This window comes from Podarcis muralis, chromosome 9 (genome assembly GCF_964188315.1).
Source record: "Podarcis muralis chromosome 9, rPodMur119.hap1.1, whole genome shotgun sequence".
In the NCBI taxonomy this organism is placed as follows: Eukaryota; Metazoa; Chordata; class Lepidosauria; order Squamata; family Lacertidae; genus Podarcis; species Podarcis muralis.
In genome coordinates, this window is record NC_135663.1 from 80,574,634 (window position 1) to 80,580,633 (window position 6,000).

Sequence of the window (6,000 nt, forward strand, 5' to 3'; positions counted from 1 at the left end):
ACCTTTAGTAACATCTGAAACATGTTTATATCTGACTTAAAATCTCTGTTGTATAATGCATTTTTACTATGCAATGAAGGGTTAATTAAGCATTCTTAATTTATTAAGAACCCTACACAGCGTATGCTTTTATACACTCTCATTCCTTTGTCACCCTTTGCTTCTCTCATAGTAATTTGTTTGCTTTTTATGTAAACAGTTGATATTATTTGTTCTTCGCAGGGAGTTCATTTCATGTTGCAGAGGGACACAGGTGGTGCTGTGGTCTAAACCGCTGAGCCTCTTGGGCTTGCTAATCGGAAGGTCAGTGGTTTGAATCCCTGTGATGGGGTGAGCTCCCATTGCTCTGTCCCAGCTCCTGCCAACCTAGCGGTTCAAAAGCATACCAGTGCAAGTAGATAAATAGGTGCTGCTGTGGTGGGAAGATAAACAGCGTTTCTGTGTGCTCTGGCTTCAGTCACGGTGTCCCATTGCGCCAAAAGTGGTTTAGTCATGCTGGCCACATGACACCATCTCCCTCTGCCTGAAGCGAGATGAGTGCTGCACCCCATTGTCACCTTTGACTGGACTTAACTGTCCAGGGGTCCTTATCTTTTACCTATTTTACCATTTCATATTCCTTTTCATTTCATGCTCAGCCTCTTTGAGTCAGGAAGTTCAAAGCTGCACCCAGCTTCCATATTGTTCATTCTGTTATCAACAGGTTGGGCACTGATTTCCTTTTGGGTGAAGACAGAGACAAAGTGGATATTGAGCAGTCCCACCTTCTCTCTATGACCCAGTAGCATTTATCCATCTTCTCCATGCAGAAGGCCTACTGCTTGCTTGTTCCTCTTGCTTTGAATGTAGCCGAAGAAACCTTTCCAAATTATTTTTAACTTGCAAGCCTGAGCTCATTCTAAGCCAGGCATCCCCAAACTTGGCCCTCCAGATGTTTTGGAGCTACAACTCTCATCATCCCTAGCTAACAGGACCAGTGGTCAGGGATGATGGGAATTGTAGTCCCAAAACATCTGGAGGACTGAGTTTGGGGATGCCTGTTCTAAGCTTTAGTCCACCTGACCTTCTCCCTGCAAGATCTTCCTTCACAATTTCCCCTTTCTTCCCCTTCTCATCTCATCTGTAAGCTGAGCCACACTGGTTTCCTCAGATGCCTCCCACTTTTCTTTCTTGTTGGAATTGTCTGCCTTTTGGCCTTCAGGATTTCACCTTTCAGAAACTCCCATCTGTCTTGGACTCCCTTCTCCTTGAGTATTTCTGACCATGGGAGTCTCACCAAGGAGCTCATTGAGCTTTTTGAAATGGACCTCCTTAAAGTCTAGAGTGCATGTCTGACTACACTCAGCTTTCCCTGCCTCTGTATCATGGCACCCAAGAGGACATGATCACTTCCTTCCAAGATTCCCTGTAGTTCCATTTCTTCAATCAGTTCCTCCCTGTTGGTCCAAGATAGATGATCCCCTTGTTGCTTTTTCAACCTTCTGAGAAATGAAATTGTCAGTGGGGCAAAGGAGGAATTTGTGGGATCTTACATTCTGGGCACAGTTTGAGTTTCAACAGATATTGGGGAAGTTGACAACTCTATCTCTATCATTTTGAATGTTTGGTAATCTGTTCCAGAAGGCACCCAAGTCTTCAGTCCGCCTTAGAGATCTGTCACAGACATCCACAGTAACATCACGGTAGTTTCTCTCTCCTCTGATTTTTACCCATATGCTCTCAATCTGCCTTCCATGCCCCAGGTCGTGAATTTCTTCACAAGTGCACACATCCTTTACATATAATGCTACTCCTCCCTTCCTGTTTGGTCTATTCCTTTTGAACAGGTTATATCCCTCAACTTCTACATTCCAGTCATGAATCTCATCCCACCAGGTTTCAGCAAAGCCTATTAGGTCATATTTGCCATCCTTCATTAAGAACTCAGATTTGTCTTGTTTCCCATACTCTGTTCATTAATATAGAGTCAACAACAACAACAACAAATGTTTATTCGGCTATTACGCCCATCATGAAGCACAACACAACAAAACAAATCAAATAAAACAGCGGACAATAATATAGAGTCAACTGAAACCACGAGTCATTCCCTCCAGCTGCTTCCATCTTGTAGTTTCCTGCCCCTTAGCAGGTTTCTGGAGCATCACCAAGTTTCCTGTGCATCAGTGATGCCATTATCCCCAGTACCAGGTATACCCCCGTCATCTGTAATACAGGCGTCGTCCCCCCCCCTTAAGCAGGGGTGTTCCTGGCCCCCGTGCACATAAACAAAAATCACTCGAGTGGGGAGCACCCTTTAAATGCCCTCTCTGCCGCTCTATCTCCAATCCATATCAAAAACACTGTATCCAAACATATTCACAACTAGAATTGAAGCTCTTGGGCTGGTAGGAGGCTGGAGGACTGGAGAGAAAGAGGCTGCTGCTGCTGCTGTGCTACCCCACACACCAGCTGTTAGGTGGGGAGGCTGAGCAGCATAAACAAAGCCCTGTTGTGCCTCCTGTCTCTTTTGGGCTTCCTCCTCCCTCACTGATGTCCTCTTCGGGCACCAGGAAGTGTCTCTTTGAGAGTCATGAGGATTTGCCAGCTCATTCCCACCATTTCTGGGTTTGAATCAAATTACCGTATTTTTCGCCCTTTAGGACGCACTTTTCCCCCTCCAAAAATGAAGGGGAAATGTGTGTGCGTCCTATGGGGCGAATGCAGGCTTTCGCTGAAGCCTGGAGAGCGAGAGGGGTTGGTGCGCACCGATGCCTCTAGCTCTCCAGGCTTCAGGAAGCTATCCGCAAGCCTTGGGAGCCCGGTGGGAGTTCCCACCCTAGGCTTGCGGATATCAGCCTGCATCCCGAAGCTTGGGGCGGGCTCAGCAGATATCCGCAAGCCTGGGGAGCCTGGTGGGAGTTCCCGCCGGGCTCCCTAGGCTTGCGGATAGCAGCCTGTTCTGGGGGCTGGGGTCGGGGGTAGCTCGGGCTTCCCCCGCCCCAGCCCCGCGCCTGGGGGGAAAATAATTTTTTTTCTTTATTCCCCCCCCCCCCCAAAACTAGGTGCGCCCTATGGGCCGGTGCGCCCTATAGGGCAAAAAATACGGTACTTACTTATTTCCTGGTGCCATACATGCGCAATTGTGCACGACTTGATTGTGTGTAACTGGGGGGGGGGGGCGCCTGTATGGTCTCCCTGATGAGGTTTGTGAGACACATTCCTGCCAAGCACTGTGAGGTGCAGCCCATCTCTTGCCACAAGTCCCTCCTCAAGGAAATGGAGACCATGGCCCAAGAAGCCAAACCTTTCTTGACGCTACCACCTGTGCAGTCAGCGGTATACCGCCAGTATTTTCCTCTCCATTCTTGGGCCACGACATTCAGCAGGAAGGAGTGATGAAAAGACCACCTGTGTCCCAAGGCATTTTACATTATTATAACAGTAGGTCCCATTTGATATGCTCCTGTTGTTTTCCTTTTGCCTTTTGGGCTTCTCTAGATTATCAGTTTATATTGCAGTAATTGTACAATTTTTATTTATTTGCTTCAGCGGGTCCCAGTGTCACTAACCCATGGCTAATCATCTTCCTTTTAATATTCTTAAAACAAGATCCCCCCCCCCCAAAAAAAAAAATAATTCCTGGTTTTAATCATTGAAAATTATGAGGCCAGTTAGAAATTAAGAATAACTGTTGTATTCTTAATTTTGTTCAGCTTCTTAGTCCAAGCTCTTTATTGTGGATTTGTAAAGACTGGACTGCTCCTTCAGTGCTGATGAATGCAATTCCTCATATTCCTTAAGGGAGCAAATAAGCTCGTGACTCTTCCACTGTGGCAAAGCCCACCCCCGCCATTCATTCTATGGCACTCCCACAAAATGGGGCTAATACAGCATCAAAGCCAAAATCTGGGATTTCAAAAAAATGGCTTTGAAAGACCCTGAGTATTTTCATTATTGGTGAATGAAGTTTATTTTATAGTATATGAAGTAAAATGTACATGCAATGAGTCTATTCCTTCTGTTCTCTTTACAGCACTGTATTCATTAGATACATAACCGAATTACATTTTGTTAGAGGCGCTCCAAAGCAAGCCGGGGGACACAGACCCAGTCTTGGCTCCACTGGTGATTTCCATAGGTGGCTTGGATCAGAATGTTGGTTGCAGTTGGGATGACATCTATAGTTACTTTTTGCCAAAATCCATCAAAACAGTTCTCTGCTCTGTGCAGACAGTCCAAATCCTACCTGCAAACTGCAGATCTGTTCCCTCTAATACTAGCCATTACTGTACTTGGGACTTGAGCACACTTCCACTTGTCTCGTGTCTAGAAAGCAAGCGCTCAAGCAGCTTTGGATTTGCCCTGCTGCTTTCCCCTGGGAAACCCCACCGTTTCCCGCTGAATTGGGACAAACGGAAATTTGTGGAAAACCAAACTCCAGTGGTACCTCAGTTTATGAACTTAATCTGTTCCGGAAGTCCGTTCTTAAACCGAAACCGTTCTTAAACTGAGGCACGCTTTCCCTAATGAGGCCTCCCGCAGCCGGTGCCTTCCACCGTTCGGCTTCCATTCTTAGACTGAGGTAAAGTTCGCAAACCGGGACACTACTTCCGAATAGTTCATAAACAGGGCTGTTCTTAAACTGAGGTACCACTGTATCTTCTTTTTTTCCAGTTCAGCAGTAAAGCATAAATGTTTTCCCAGGGAAAAGCAAGGCCAACAGAGATGTGGAAGAGGTCTTGCTGTGTCTGCAATGTTTTAGGTCTGGTAATGGAAAAGCCTTTCAGGTGCTGGCTGACTAATCCACCATCTTGCCTAAACAATAATCCCTCTTTGCACACATCTTATGCTACGTAGCAGGATTTGTTTGCAGTTTGCCAGATGAATGTAAAAACAACAACAGCCAAGAACAGGTGAATTGCCTTGTTCCATCTTGTACAGCTAGGCATCCCCGTGAAGCTCACAGGCAAGGCTTCATGGAGATGGCTGCCCCCTGTTCTGGTCAGCAAAGGGATGCTGCCCCTGAATAGTAAGACCCTCATTTTATCAATGGCTAACAGCTCTTCTGAGTGTCCTCAGTTTGCTTGATGTGGCTCTTTTCATTTTGCAATGCCTGAACTCAACAGTGTGGGAGTAAGAAAAGCAAGTCCGACTGAAAGTGCACATAGGTTTGGTTCTGTTTCTCATCTATAATGACCTCTTTTCTGATGAGTCCCTCTAAGGAAGAGAATAACTTCCTTTCCTTGACACTTCAATGGCTAATGAGCTTGTTTCTGGGCCCAAGCGAAAGTGGGTTGCCTAAGTCGTGTGTCATTCATGGCTTGCCATGTTCCAACTGGTCAAATGACCTGAAGTTGTGAATGCCTGACTTGGGAAATGAAAGGAGTTTCGGTAGGTTTAAAAAGAAACAAACAAGATACTTGCTTTTCCTCATTTGCTGGCGAGCTCAGAAGCCACGAGGACTATATCTTAGTTAGCGAATAACTTCAGCCTTGTAGGACCTCATGTCCTGTGCTTCAAGTTCTGGTTGATTCTGCCACGAGAGGCGCAGTGAAGAAAGGCAGCTGCCGGGTGTTTTGCTATTTTTATTGGCTTCCCTATAGATGTGTGTATCACATCCTATGGCCAGGACTTCCATAAATTAGCTGTGTGTGTGTGAAGAAATCCTTCCTTTTTGAGTTGAGGAATTGATTTCATAGTGACCCAGTGTCCTAGTGTATTTAGAGAGGAGGACTTTACTCTTGACACACCATCAGTGATATGGCTAGAGTTGTGGCAGTGACCCACATTGTTAAAGCTATTGCAATATCTTTGGTTGGCTTAGGGCAGTAGAACAAACTTTCCCCACTTGTGTAGAACTGCATTTCTTTGAGGCTCTGACACCCACTCAGATCTCATTTTCTTCTAGGAGTGAATATAAGAAGAAAACTGGCATTCTTCCTAGAAATTAAAATTTTCCAGTCTTACACAGTACTTCATAACAGTGTTACACAAATCATTAGTCTTTTTATATTTAAA